Source organism: Anolis carolinensis, chromosome 1 (assembly GCF_035594765.1).
Source record: "Anolis carolinensis isolate JA03-04 chromosome 1, rAnoCar3.1.pri, whole genome shotgun sequence".
Classification (NCBI taxonomy): Eukaryota; Metazoa; Chordata; class Lepidosauria; order Squamata; family Dactyloidae; genus Anolis; species Anolis carolinensis.
In genome coordinates, this window is record NC_085841.1 from 249,858,300 (window position 1) to 249,874,101 (window position 15,802).

A 15,802-nucleotide genomic window follows, 5' to 3' on the forward strand; every position below is an offset into this window, starting at 1 on the left:
TCTGCCATTGAGGTCTTTGGGCCTTCGGATTGTTCTTGGTCTGGATCCGCCCCTGTGGGCACTCCTGGGAGTGTGTGACTCCTGTGGTTGTGCCCACAGATTCATTGGAACACGCAAGCCCCCTCACCACATCAAGGTGACAATCCATCGAGGGGAATCGAGGGGAATACATAACTATTATAATACCAACAAATGATTCTCCATAAATATGTCTAATTTTCTTTCAAATCCAGGCTGGCAGCCATCATTAAATTTTGTGGCAGCAAATTGAAGTATTATGCTCCAAACTTGTTTTTCTGAATTTTTTCATCAGACTAGGCACGATGTCATCTCACAATACAGGCAGTTCTAAATCACGAATGGGAGAATCATTCATCACAGTCATGTCATACATGTAATTCAAAGTGATTTGTGATCATAAAGTGATCATAGGGTTAAAAACGTGAGATTTATGCTATGCAAAGACCTGCAGCCACACCTCCACGTTGGCTGTCAACTTTCAAGCTTAGAAACTTGTTATTGAGCTGGTGTGCAATTTACTTCCTTGGAAAGCAGGTTCCATGAACTACAGCAGTTGGTTTGCACACAGATGCCATTTCACCCGTAATGGAGATTTGCAGACCATAGCTTCCTCTCATATGTTTAACAGTAAAAATAATCTAAATTAGCTAGTACAGCTGGCAGCATAGCAGGGAATTTGGAAATAGCAAAGTGAAGACTCCTTTGAGACAGATGAAACAGAGCAAGACACACAGAGCTGTTTATGAAGGTGCATGATAATCCAAGAAAAACCTATTTATTTGATAAGCAGATGGGCAGCATTGGCCCTTTTACTTCTTGCTCACTTTCTCACACATACTTTCTGTTTGCTCCCAATTCCACACCTTCCAATCCACATTTCTATTTTGAATCTGTTCTCTGCTGACACAAGGCAACAGCAACAAGTTTCCATCCAAAGTCAACATGGAAGAACTAAGAGGAAAAACGTGAGGCCTGTTATATCCTACAGATTAACAAGTCTCTCAACAGCTTGATTGCACATGAAAAAGACAGCCAACATGCCTCTTCCTTCCTTCCTTCCCTAATCAGTTCTTCACATAGAAATCCCTCTTTTGCCATGCGACTGCCACTAAAGAGATATAAAGAGTGCTTTTTAATTACTACTCTATGTAGTATTTCACATATGGAATCTGTCTCTGTCTACTTTACCATCCTGAAAGAATAGTCTATCTTGGGAAAAAGAAGTACTTTCTGGAAGCTCATGAGAAAAGAAATTTAATATCCTGAGTTTAGTCAGCCTGTGATCTTCCTCCTATGAGAAATTCCCTAAAACGCTGCTTTCCCCAAGGAACTACAGAAGTCGTGGATTTATACACAAGCAGCGTAACCTACATCTTGGGAGGAAATGAGGAATGGTGTAAGATCCAGAAACTAGTTTTTGATCTCTAGAATCTCCCAAGGGCTACACAGCCACACACACAAAAACAAAATAAAGAAAAACAATCAAACTGAAAATTGTCTCATTTATATTTCATTTTTATTTAAGCTGTGAAGTCTTAACAGGTACTGCTACTTAATGTAAATGGTTCTCTTTGATGAACCTTCTTATAATTATGGTTGTTCCATAGAATTTGCCAACAAAACTTCCTCCCACCACAGTCATTTCCTAAGATTCATTATAATTTAAAGAATTTTTTTGTATAGTCCTGATTGTACAGTGATGAACAATACTTTAGTTAATTGATTAGTTAATTGGAAACAGCTTCTGATTCACCTCCCTTTTTCACATCTTGGGAGAGGGAGAAGGTTACTGCCAAATACCTAGATTTTACCTCTTGTAACCTGTAAAGTAACAAGCTAAGTAAGTGACAGGAAGTTTGAGACAAATGGTTCTGTGAGATAACTGCACGTTTTTCAAGAAGGGTTGAAATTTTCAGGTAAGAGAAGTAATTTTAAGAATCCAATAAATGTTGAAGCTGGGATTTGACACAGCCATGCTTTCAAATCAAGGGGCACAGACAGAAGATGGAATGTTAGATTTTAACAGGAACTACCATATACACCAGGCATGGGAAAACTAATGCCTCAGGCTCTCCTCATTTTCCCTGTTCTCTTGGCATAAGGACACAGTGGTTCGCCACTTCCTTGTGTCAAAAAGATGAGGGAGGAAGGCACATAGCTGCTGAGAGCCCCTTGGAGCACTACCAGCCACCATGTGTCTCACTTTCCTCTCGGCATAAGGATGGTGAGAGCGATCCCACCCTTGTGCTGGGAGGATGGCTCAAGGAAGGCACGTGGCAACTGAGATCCCTCCAAAGCACACTCAGTCACCGTCTTGTCTCACCCTCCTCCCAGCATTCTACCAAGAGGACAGCCCAAGGATCGGAGGAGGAGGATGGGAAAGAGGATTGAGGCCATCGCCGTGTGTTCCGCCTTCCTCCCAGCATAAGGATGGGATGAGCAACCCATCCTTATGCTGGGAGGACAACCTGAGGATGACCCATGCCCAGTCCCCTCCCTCTCGGCCAGGCCCACAATGCGGCCCCAAGGTAAAAAAGTTTGACCATACCTGACATTCACTCAGGTATAAGTCAATCTCCTGTATACATTTTGAGGACAAAATTATGGATTTTGATATGATCCATGGATAAATCAAGGGTCACGTCACAGAGAGAGGAAAGCATCAATGCTGCCTCAGGGGCCAGATGGTGGCGGGGTACAAAAATAAAATTGTTGTTGTTGTTGTTGTTGTTGTTGTTGTTGTTGTTGTTGTTATTATTATTATTATTATTATTTGCTAGATACTGAAATGAAGCTTATTGGGACTCAAAGTGGATGGCTTTCATAACCAAGAGAAGTCTCTTTCCTATGTCTTCACACAATGTATTATTATCCACTGGTGGGATTCAGACCTCAGTCTTCACATAGGTAGATGCATATAAGGAAAGGTGTTCTTTGGGTATTGAAGTTACATTATTCATTAATTCTGCCACTCAACTAATAATTATTTATTATCTTACTGGATTACTATTTCTGTTACTATTGTGTTACTGAAATTTCAATATGCTCTTTTGATTTCCCTGGAGATATACAGAGAAACATTACTTCCTCAACTAAATGTACATCTTATGCCAATTCAAGTGCACACCTTGTGCCGCTGTTTAGCGTAGCCATTATCAACCCTGCAGTCATTCTAACACATACCACTGCCTTCTCTCTCTCTTGTTTTCTATTTATTGTTCACAGCAGCAGTAAGTCTTTCTTCATTTGGACAGAATGGAGGCATATAAAAGCTTTTTAAAAGTGTATTTTATTCAACCTAATCCGAGTTTCTAGTGCATCTTATATTTGCTATGTATTTCCTTCCCTCTCCCTTTCTGATGTCCCCGTACTCCTTGCTTCAAAATGAAAAGTTGCAGAAGTAGTAAGTCATGTGGATCTTTTCTCCTTCTCCTTCTCTCAATGTTTAGTAAGAGTTGAAAAAAATCCAGTAAGGAGTGACCAGCAGAAATCCATTACATTACACCAAGAAGTAGAGGATTATAGCTCTGGCCAATAAATACAAAAAAGTAACACCTTGGATAAACAAAGAGAACTTGTTGGACCCAAGCCACTTCAAAGAGAACTATAGATAGGTCACTAATCACAAGGAGTTTGGGGACAGTGGCTCACTGTATGACACCATGAGTCTTAATTTGATAGGATTCACTATTGGTAAAAGTCATGAAGATCACAACGAAAACGGTATTTTCTACTCATTTTGAATAAGCCTTTCTTGCCAAAATGCAGCATCCTTGAGCTGAGCACAGGAAAGAATGTACATTTCCCTCTAGATTTTGTGAAATATGGGTGCCGTGGGCTGCTAGTCTCCTCTTTGCAGCTGCCTAAGTGAGACAGATTTGGAGACAGTTATCAGTTCTCATGTTTAAAAAAATTCCTTTTCCTGTCAGCTAAATTTCCAGGATCCAGAGAGCATTTCACCTTTGACTCCCTCTCTCCCTGTTCCCAGTACAAGCAGTCATGGGTTTTTTTTTAATTTGGCTGGAAACAGAAGTCTCCAATCTAACACATACTTAACAACCTTTAATGTTGCTTTATGACTCCATTTCTTTTTCTCTCCCCAGCAATTCTGCTGTGTAAACAAACTGTGTTCCAAAAGATCCCTGATAAAATGTTGAACGGTTGCCTGCCTTGTGCTAAACCAGTCAGTTTCCAACGGGAACTGAGGGATCAAATATGATTCTGAAACTTGCCTCAGAAGGTATCTGAGTGCTCATACCTTCCCAATTGAAGAGGATTACTCCTTAACAAAAGGGCGTTGGCAAGCAATGCTGCCAGGTATCATTAAAAAACCCTTTGCACAAACCACAGGTAATCACAACAGGACTACATGAACCTTAAAAAACATTGTGTACTTTACAAGACCCCCAGAATTTTGGGGAGGGGGAAAGAAATGTATTCCATGCTAAGGTGTTCATACTGTAGATGCTGTAGATTTTTTAAAAACACTTTATAACAATGTATGTTGCCTGCTTGTTTTCAGATGTTATAATAAATATATACAGATGCATTGTTTGTTAGATTCAGACACACTGGAGTGTCTAGCCTACATCTGCACAGGGGTCACATTCACATCATTTACTATGTTCAATATAAACATGCAGATGTGGTGCCACTCGAAATTTTGGACTATTCAAGAATGTAAATAATCTGTGGTTCTTATTTTTATCCACTTAACATTCAATTGAAAATGTGTGTTTGTAATTTCTTCCTTTCAATTGTTTTCAATACTTGCTCCAAATCTTTGTAATTTTCTGCTATTACCTTGGTGGCGCCACAGGTTAAACTGCTGAGCAGCTCAAACTTCTGACCAAAAGGTCGGGAGTTCGAATCAGGGGAACGGGGGGAGCTCCTGCTGTTAGCCCAGAGGATGCCCGCAACCCAACCTTCAAGTCATCAGTTCTGTTGGCACAAGGGTTTAGCCCACTGCACCACCGGGGGCTCCATCCTTGAGCAAGTGCATAATAGATTGTGTCTGTGTTGATCAGTTGGTTATAATCAATCAGGCTTCTAGACTAACATAACAGAAGAGGTAAAACACTATAGAATCAGTGATACAAGTTGAATTGCCAGCCAACCACACACATTAATTTGCCCATTTAGTGATCACACTAAACCACCAATTAGGAATACCTAACAGGTTTAAATTTTAAATTAAAATCTTGCTTCAGAAATGACTTAAATCAATTATAAAACTATTACAAGATTCTAACAAAGACAAAAAATGGCAATAAGAATTTAACATGTGGGCAACTACCACACATAACTTAGAAACAGAGATATCTTTCAAGGTCCCGGGGCCTTTATAAAGACCATAACAACATTGCAACAAATATGGTATGGAGCCCTGGTGGCCTAGGGGATAAAAGCCTTGTGACTTGAAGGTTGGGTTGCTGACCTGAAGGCTGCCAGGTTTGAATCCCACCCGGGGAGAGCGCAGATGAGCTCCCTCTATCAGCTCCAGCTCCATGCGGGGACATGAGAGAAGCCACCCACAATGGTAAAACATCAAAATATCTGGGCGTCCCCTGGGCAACGTCCTTGCAGACGGCCAACTCTCTCACTCCAGAAGCAACTCAGGTTGCTCCTGACACGAAAAAAACAAAAAAACAAAAAACAAATATGGTGAATAGCACATTTGAAATGATGTACTTATGCACTTTGGTTCAGGTTAGCTCCTTTGGTTTTTGATAGTTTTTCTACTTGGGGTTTTAGAAATTAGTGAGGTGCAACTTTTTTTCACATACCTGAGACAGCAAAATTAAGCTTCCTACCATTTCCCAAATGTTACACTGTGGTTTTTTTCCTGATAAAATTAAAAACAAGTGTGTAGAGAACTGTGAACTGCTAAATACCCACTACATTTTCAGTCTAGAAAATCCTATAAAGACAATCTACAATGCAATCTGCCTAAAGGATCACTTGATGACATGTTAAAGAAGCACCCATTAACAGGTAGTAGGTTGATATCAGTTAACAGGGAAAGGATATGGGGATAACAGCTTTCTTGTTTTCAGGAGGAGGCTTATGTGAGCCTTCACTCTGCAAGTGTCTGCCTTGTTTTTGTGAAGAAAGAGCTTGTGTGCTTCATTCTTCCCTCACTGATGCAAATACATCTCTGTCGCATGGCACCAACAAACCTTGCCTTTGTTTGTTCTCTCTCCCATACACACCACCCAAAAGTCCTTTCATGATTTCAAAACCCGCTCCCCATCAAGGGACATGTGCCGCCTCCTGCTGCCAATATAGCTTCCTTCCAGCTTTGGAAGTGACCCCCCCCCCCCCCACTTCTAGTCCTCTCCTCTGCTGCACCACCTCGGGAATTATCTGCTACTGGAAAAGAGAGAGAAGAGTTAAAAGAAAGAAGAAAACTTGGCTTATGTGGCACAAAAGAAACTACAGCAGCTCTCTCACGCACATGTTCACACCCCTAATGATCCAGCAGCTGAACAAAATTTACGCCTGGAAAACAGAAAAGGCGTTTTCTCAAGAAAAAATAACCGACTCCTCAATCTTTTCCATTGGGCCAATGTTTCTAAGGCAGAATAAACCAGTGTGTGTCTCCTACAGAATAAACAGCAGGGGACAGCTTACATTCTGCAATTGTTTCCTGCCCTTCCAATACCTATTTATTCCTTTCCCCAGGTTGCCCTTGCTGCCACCTCAACACCTACCTCATACAATGCCTAGCAATACAAAGCAACATTCAAGCAACACAAAACTGCAAGCCACTCCTTTCTCTATAAAGCACCAGTGTGTGGCCTGTGTTTCATTTGCAACTGTAAATGAAACAGGCCTACAACTGTGTTTATAATCCTCCTTAATTGAATTTCTGTGACAAAACCCAGAGACAGTGTTATTACCCTCAAGTTAATGTTACCTAGGGGGCTCCTGGGCAGTCTGGAAAAACATGACAAAAAAAGTCTACAAGGGGAAAGCTTGACTCCAATTAAGAGTCATTTTGGTATCAGTAAGAGGAAACCTTTTCCTACAGGGTGAAAGACAGAGTGGCAGGGAGAAAAGAAATAATATAATATCAATACCAGAAAGGTATTATGTTCGAAAGTTAATACTTAACTCCGTCCTTCCTCAGGTCCAATTCACATTATTTATATGATGTTTAAATGGCAATCTAGAGTGAAGTCACAGAAATTTGGCTTCCTCTTTCATTTCCTTTATTGCTTTCTCTTTTTTGCCAGGGCAGATGGTCTTGTTTGTTCTCTCATCAGAGTTTCCCATGTTCTAGAAACTCTCCTTAACATGAGATTGAAGGCAGTAAGTCAGGATCTTAATGGGCCCACAAGGCCAGCTGTCCCAATTAAAAATCAACCTGCGATAGATACAGAAGGTAATCGTGACATATTAAAAATGGTTTCTTGATTCAGCATGTGACTTTGTAAGAGATGGCCATCTCCATTCAATTATGGAGAGCAGAGACCATTAGTATGGAACATTAATGATCCCCTAAGAAGCAGGTGGTCATGGCTCATGGCTACTGGAGACCTTTTCTAAAACTGAAATTAATAAGCTACTTCAAGGTCAGAGGATCATATTAATAGTGTATCAGGGGAATTACATGATTACGGGGTATGTCCCCATAATGTGATATTTAATGTAGTTTAATGACACTGGCCATACAAGTCAGAAAGGCTAATCTATAAGCAGATCACAACTATGGAATCTTGTGAAGTCTCCCACTGTGGCTTAGCTGGCCTAACACTAGCTTCAGAAATAAATATGTTGGGTATCCTGAAGTTTCCATAAAAGAACGTCAGCAGAACATGTACATTGTACTTACTAACTGCAGCTGCACACAAGAGGCTCTGCCTCAATCTGGTCCCCCATGGTCTGGAGAAAATAGAATATGCATAAACTACTTCAAGCTGACTCATAAATGTAGCAGATTTTCTATGTTAGTGTTGTGTCCCAGTTCAAAATAGCCTCCATTTACTTATCCAAGTGAGCTCACTTTCTTACTGTTTAAGACATTATTCTTGCAAAAAAAGTTCTCATCATCTGAAATAGGTTCTGAAAACAAAGCACTGAAAGAAATTCTTGTCTATTGGAAACATACAAAATTGGAAAATTAATAAAACATTTTCATGGAATTACTGGGGAGTAATGTCTTAAATGCTGGCATAATATTGAGTTTTAAGGTTGCATTATAAGCACTAACCCCGGACAGTGAGGGAGGCACTAGCTAAAAGGTTATTAATTGTAGGCTTTGAAAACTGAACAGCCTCACCATCAAGAGGTGTACCAGATAGAGACAAGTAAAAATTACTTACAGAAGCTAATGCTCATTTTCACCAATTAGAAAAAGTACACATGCTTTCATCTTGTCATAGAAGAGGTGTCTTCAACTCTTTGTAAGCTGCTTCATGTCACCCAGTGTAATCACATGTATATTTTCATTATTTGCTCTCTCAGCCAGTGCGATGTTTCTTGCACAGACCAAAAGACTTTACTATCATAAATTCATTCTTACCATCACACAAAGTTTCCACTTGGGAAGTTTTGTGGATATTTAATATCAAGTGAAATTATGTATTTAAATGATGAATGAAAAATCCTATGCAACTGCAGATACCTTAGAGGCAGATACCTTAGAGGCAGCAATGACTGCTGCACCTTTTCAATGCAACATATATTCAGTGACACAGAAATACCTGTCTGGATCTATAAATGCAGAGATGCATCTTAAAATTGTGTAATGAAATTGGTGTGGATGGAGGAAAACACCAACTCTTATCCAAAACACAATTTCTCCCAAAAACTAATAGTGGACATTAATTATGGGGGTAATTGGTCCTCATTTCCCCTTTTATACTCCAAATTTTTAATTCAACATAGCGCATCTTGATGAGCTAGAACTTTGGAAAAGTATGTGAGATCGGTCAGAAGACTCATTGTTTCTAATGAATATTTAAGCAGTCATGCACAATGCCCCATTTCAGTGTTTTTGATGTCTACTTTGAAAACAGTGTGTGTACTTAATGCCCTCACTCTCAAATTGCCCTATTTGTCCTCACTGAATCCAGAATGCAGGGGAACATGACTGGTTGCTCAGAAAGCATGATGTCATCTCATTCACTACAGGATCACTAATTGACTGGGATGACCAATATGACTCATCTGATTGAAAATCCATTAATTAGGAAGAGAAAAACTGGCAACTATCAGCAGCAGATGGTGAAAAACTAGCAATAAGCAAGATCAAAAAGAAAGCAAAAATACACTCACAATGACCGTTTTGTTTAACACGATATACCACTCTTTCGCAAGAACAAATAAGGCAACCAACCACAGAAGAATGGAATAACATTCAATACAGTAACCTAGGGGTGGAACCATGTGACCCTCCAGTTGTTGTTCAACAACAGATCCATACAAAGCAAGTCAGCAGCATCAATGGGGAGGAATGGTGAGTGGACCAGTTCAACATCTGGCGTATACACCCATTGAAATCTGGAATCCCATTCCAATTTGCTATTTCGCAAGGAGTCAGAAATGTGGCATCCTCCATAAGCAATCTTTCCTAAATCACTGTTTTTGAAACTGTGGATCCTGACCCCAAATGGGGTCCCCTCAGCTGAGAGCTTTCCAAACATTTCATGTTTATTACACAATTTCTAGACATTCATCATTTTGCAACACAGTAATTCAGTTTTACTAGGAAACCAGAGGTTAAGCCAACCCTTTACAAGAGATAAACACACATTCATGAGCTGTATAAGGACATAAAATATTTCATGAAAACCTTCCATTTATTTTAAAATATATGATTTATTGCTTATTTCACATAGACTCAGAAGTTTCTCTTTATGTTCGTGTGACACACCTACACACTGCAACTGAAACACCGTGTCAGGTGTTATTTAGCAAGCCTTGCAAATGCCAATTTATTATCAATAAATGTTGGATTTTATACCTATTTTTATATATTTTATTTTTATTCTGTTTTCATTTTAATGCTTAATGCCTTTGTTATAAGTTTGTTATTATTGCATATTATTCTGTATTTTTGATGTGTTTGTACTTATTTAGAGTATTGAATGTTTGCCCTCTTTTGTGTGTAAACCGCCCTAAGTCCTTTCAAGGAGAGAGGGCAGTGTAGAAATAAAGTCTTATTATTATATTATTAATCCTATATACTTTGAATCACATTTTTTGGGCGGAAAGTGGAAAACGTTTAAGAAGCCCTGTCCTAAACAACCTGGAAAATCCCACCTTTCATAAAAGGACTGTTTGCATGCAAGTTTGCTGTGAGACGGGATTGGAGAATCAAATAAACAATCAGCTGTTCTCAAGACAGGCTCGGGGATATGCAAGTAGAAGGCTGCTTGTCACACACACAGGTGGCCCATAACTGGACATCTATTTTCCAGTGAACAATCATTTCTTTGACAAGCACTCAGTTGTCTCTGAACTATTCCATCTCTGCCCTACTTAGATCTTTTTGCAGTGATTGCTTGCTCACACCTGTGTGTGACATCGCTGATTAACTCAGAAAGCCTTCTCTTGCCAATTTCCCCATGAAATCACTCAGGGCTCACAGGGGATGGGTTGAGTTATCGCTTTTATCCAACTACTCCAAACATCTGCAGCTACATGTAATGAGGGAGAGGAGGAAGGCACACATTTCTTTTCGCTTTTAGGATGGAGACCAGTATCCCTGGAATAAGAATCTCTGAGGATTAATCAGGCTCTTGAACATTATCAGCATGGTGGCAAAAAATTTAAGAGGAATGATGACATGGCACAAGCAGAAAGCAATATATATTTTGATGTATTTGTAAAATTCCACCGGCAGCAACTTCCCTAGTTAATTGGTTTAACCTTATTAAATTGAAAAACCTATTTGTAAAGAGCAACGTTTTTCCCCATTCCTAGGCTTGCTCAGATCTTGGTTCCAAGCCTTTGGAAGCTCTTTAAAAGCCAATGTTGTATCAATTTACTTTAGCAATAAAAAACTAACTACAAGGGGGTGGGGTAGAAAAAAACCTTATTTTCTCCTATAATACTTCATAATGTATTAATAATTATTCTTGTCAGGAAATAAACAGACCCATATATGAACATGTGCACACAGGCACACACAGCTACGTGTTATAATCCTATACATATTCAGTTTCAGTGAAATTTCTAGCGAGTTTAGACATTGGTCCTTTGGTATTTTCCTCTGCACTTGTCACATTTAATTTCTTTCCCCACATTAAGTCACTCTCCCTTTCACTAAATAGTCTCTCTGTCTAACCTGCCAAAGAACTGCCAATGGGCCCCTCATTTTACAGATGAATAGTCCAATTTTACCAATGAGAAAAGGCTTTTAATGTGCCATGGAGAGAGTACAATGAAATGTGGCAATTTTCTGGTGTTAATGATGCCACTATGCACAGATGAGGGAAAAAACAAAATCTTGTGTGTTTAATGGTACACAGGACTTCCATAGCCTATTGCATTTGAAATAAGAGGCAGGATTTTTTTTGTGGGGGGGGGGGGGTGGAGGGGGTGGAAGGACTGTTTCCTGGGAGGGAAGTGATAGTCAAAGAATCTAGACCAGGCATGGGCAATCTTGGGCCCTCCAGGTGTTTTGGACTTCAACTCTCACAATTCCTAACAGCCGGTAGGCTGTTAGGAATTGTGGGAGTTGAAGTCCAAGACACCTGGAGGACCCAAGTTTACCCATGTCTGAACTAGACTCATATTGTGGATAAGGCTGCTCAAAAAATATACATGTGCATTAATTGTATCTGAAGTATAAATTCAGTTAATAGAAAGGTATTGTAGTTTCTGAGATGATTTCACAAGACATGATATTTTTGATTGAGCTAAACTTGGTTGGTGGAAAAAAATCAAGCCATCATCAAAAGATAAAATGATAAAACTGGATGCGTATGTACTATGTGACCCTATTTCTGACTAATCTTTTGCATGCCATTAAAATGATCTTACAGAGAAAAGAGAAAACACCTGTATTAATACATATGAATTTATCAGGTATTTGCAACTGTCGGATAATAGCTCTAGGACAAATTCTACTCATATACTTCCCTCTTTAACTATTCTAACATGTAAAAAAGTTTCTCTATCAAGGGCCTATGGATCATTCACAGCACTGCATTCATCTTTGTTCGTGAGCCAAAGAAGTAACGTTAGCCTGTTTGGACATGGAGATATGTGGGAATAAAAGAAGGATTTTTTTCCTATGTGCTTTAAAAACTACTATATGTGGTTGGTGGTTCAAATCCAGGGAGTGGGGTGAGCTCCTGCTGTTAGCCCCAGATTCTGCCAGCCTAGCAGTTCGAAAACATGCAAATGTGAGTAGATCAGTAAGTACCGCTTCGGCTGGAAGGTAATGGCGCTCCATAGTCATGCCAGCTACATGACCTTGGAGGTGTCTACAGACAACACTGGCTCTTCGGCTTAGAAATGGAGATGAGAACCAACCCACAGAGTCAGACACGACTAGACTTAATGTCAAGTGAAAACCTTTACCTTTACTATGTACTGCAGAGAAATCCACCACAGATTACACTGGTAACAAAATTCAACTGTTCTGAAAAGACAGAATCTGGCAATAATTGAATTCCTTGCAATAATTGACTGACTGATCATGGTGGCTGTGTGAAAAGGAGCATTGTGTGTGTGCACGCCTTCAAGTCACTTGTTAACTTATGGTGACCCAATGCATTTCATAGGATTTTCTTAGACAAGTAATACTCCGAGGTGGTTTTGCCAGTTCCCTCCTCTAAAATACAGCCTAGAGCTGTATTTAGTGGTTTTCCAACCAAGTACTAACCAGAGTTGACTTTGCATAACTTGCATGATCAGACAGCGCCTGATGCTTTCGGGATATATAAGTATAGGAAGAGTAATTAAGCCAGAAACTTAAAGATGTAATTAGATGCATTTCATGAAAAATATTACCTGTTGCACATTCATAGTACACATACAATGGGAAGCTGCATGGAAAGTGTCTTTGTCGATATTTATTATTGTCTGTTCCATCCCTCCTTCTATTTTCTTAGCAATGCAGTCTGTAAGCCAGGTATCAGTACAGACAGACAATGTAAACTAAATCACCTATTCCTCAAATTGAATTCCCCCCCCCAAATATATTTTCCATAGAACATTTCATTTTATTTGCATTTTTTATTTTCACATAGCCCCTTGGTGCCATTCCAGTCTATCATTAATTTAGGTGATGGAACATCCTTTCTTAAAGACAATTTCTTGTTCTCCCCTGGATGAAAGGGTAAGGATTTTGTTGAGTCATTTAGTTTTATTTGAAATGCAAATGATTGGTTCTGCTTTACATCTTCTTAGCCCATTTCTTCCTCTCACATCAACAATTAAGAAAAAGCGGCATTGTTTATATGTCTGAATGATCCAAGATGGTGAAGATAGATGCTTACATTAGTTGCATTTCCTTGTACCATCCCCACAAAAATTATCCTCCTTTTTCTCTCTCAAAGTGGAGGCAGTGATGACAACGATGATGAAAGAGATGCAAATAAAAAGAGAAAACATCAAGTATCTTTCCACTTATATAAATACATGTAAGTAGAAAAATGTATATTATTTTAAGTACTGTTTGCAAACCAAATCCGCTTATAGGGGGAGAACATCTGGAAAGACTGCTCTGTGAAAACAGAAAAGACAAGAGCATCTGTCTTACCAAAAACATGTGAAGCAGATTATATGAAATTAATACATCCCTATTTATAACAGAAATACATGGGGGAATCCCAGCATTATATCTTTTGAAAATGTTTCATTAATCTCTCTGTCTTTCAGTATATTCCCTTCTCTCTCCTCCTCTCCTTAAATCAAATCACAATAACGCAGTGAGCATACGGAATTAGTGCCTGGGCCTAATAATGGGCCAGGTTAGGGACCATAGACAAGGTTCAATCTGTTACTATTGCTGTTAGAGGTTGGTTCATTTACTCAAAGGAATGTCCAATCTATTTCTGCAGGAAGGAGGGGTTGCATTCCCTCTAAAGAATAACAGTCATCCCCCCCCCAACATTCTCTGATGTTAGGGGTACAAGATCCCTGTGAAAGTGGAAGAAACATGAGAACATCTCTCTTGTAATCTCTAGGACCTCCAACACAACCAATGCTATGGTCAACCTCCAGTAACATTGTTCTGAAAGATTTATAAATGCCTGAAGAAGTATTCTATCTAGGAATCTCTAGCTCCTAGAGTTACATATAACAATTTTATATGCAACTTTTACCAGATATTGACCAGAAAGTTGCACTGGAGGACCTAAAGATTCCTCAAGAGAGCATATAAATCAAATCCCCAAATGTGAAATCTTGAATGTGGAGGGCTGACTATAGTCTCTTACTTTGGCAGTGTTCTTCCATTCACTAATGTTATTGGAGGCATGTGAAGCTTTGGTGACACATTCTTTTGCCCTCCGTGAGAAAGAATGTCCAAACAAATCAAGGCACTCTGTCAAGAAAATTTAATTTTTGAACTTACCATATTTGTTTTTTCCACTGGGGAACAAACTAAACAAATACTGGTATGTAAAATACTTTGTGGCACAAAGTGCTTTATAGTTATTTAGGCTGAAATGTGTGCCTACTGGAAAAAAGCCTAGTTAAAACAAAAATCCTTAATATGTGGAACCGGCTTTGAAAAGGGTATGGAAACTTCAGACAGTAAACCATAGGGTAGCAAGATCACCAACGAAGCACTCTATCAATAAAATAAATAAGCAGTGCATTGTGGTCTTCATCAGGTTGTACTGTGTTCTGAGACCCAATTCATTGGCATTAATTTTCAAATGCTTGGATATTTTGGGGCCAGGTTTCTTCCTACTTCCTCTCATTTATAGACAGTTCGAGGGAAGGAGTGGAGTATCACCCTCACCATCATTATCATTTAGAGAAGATCTTTTCAAAATAACCTCAGGGGAAAATGTATGGAAGCATAAGTGATATAGGACATCACCCAAAGAAAATATAGTTGGGAGTAGAAGAAAAATTAGGAACAAGAGGCATAAGAGAAGGGCTATCCTCTTGAGATGAAACAGTTCACTAAATGGTTATAGCTGAGCTCTGGTAGCTAAACTACAAAATGAAAAAGGAAAGCTGCTAGAAACATCCCTAGTACCTAGCTCTGAACCATGTCATCTTGATGTCTCAGTTTGGACTGTGTTTGACATTCATTCAATTCACTGGCTGGACTATATTAATTTATCCTGGACTACTTCTTGGCCTTGAATCACCCTCATCAGTTGTACCTGCTCCCTTTTAAGACTCTGCTAGCTTCCTCCATGCACTGGCTTTTTGATATTGGTTTTAGATTTACCCTTGCATGGATATTGATTCCTTGTTCACACTCTCCCATCCCAGATCCTTGGATTGTCCTAACAGTGCTCCCAGATTCCACCCAGCCATGGCATTGCCTGGAATAAGAGATTTGTGGGTCAAGGGCTGGACATCCCAGCATCATTCCTAGTTCCTCCACAGATGTCATCCCAATGTCCCTGTATAAAAACAGAGGTTGCAACAGATGTTTCTGCTCAGACTGAAGCTGCCACATCATTGGCAACTGTGATAAAACAGAGTACCCAAATGGAAATAGAATCCTCCTGGCTTCACATAGAATATTTGGGTGGGGAAAACCCAGTGAGCATCATAGCACCATTCTTGGGCACTGGGCTTCAGTATGTGTTATAATCTTTTGCATACACACACTTCTAGCCCACATTGAGTTTTC

At 39.5% G+C, this 15,802-nt stretch overlaps 1 protein-coding gene across 11 annotated transcripts in view; it reads right to left on the bottom strand.

The window, feature by feature from the left end:
- The window catches only part of sema5b (semaphorin 5B), a 583,141-nt gene that overhangs the window by 414,414 nt on the left and 152,925 nt on the right, over positions 1-15,802 (bottom strand). Inside the window, exon 1 of one of the 11 annotated variants that reach the window (XM_062971404.1) lies at positions 8,349-8,603. The exons of the other annotated variants lie outside the window; for them this stretch is intronic. The gene's annotated coding sequence lies outside the window, so the exon portion shown is untranslated. Of the gene's footprint in view, positions 1-8,348; positions 8,604-15,802 lie in introns of those variants that run through there. 11 annotated transcript variants of the gene reach the window in all.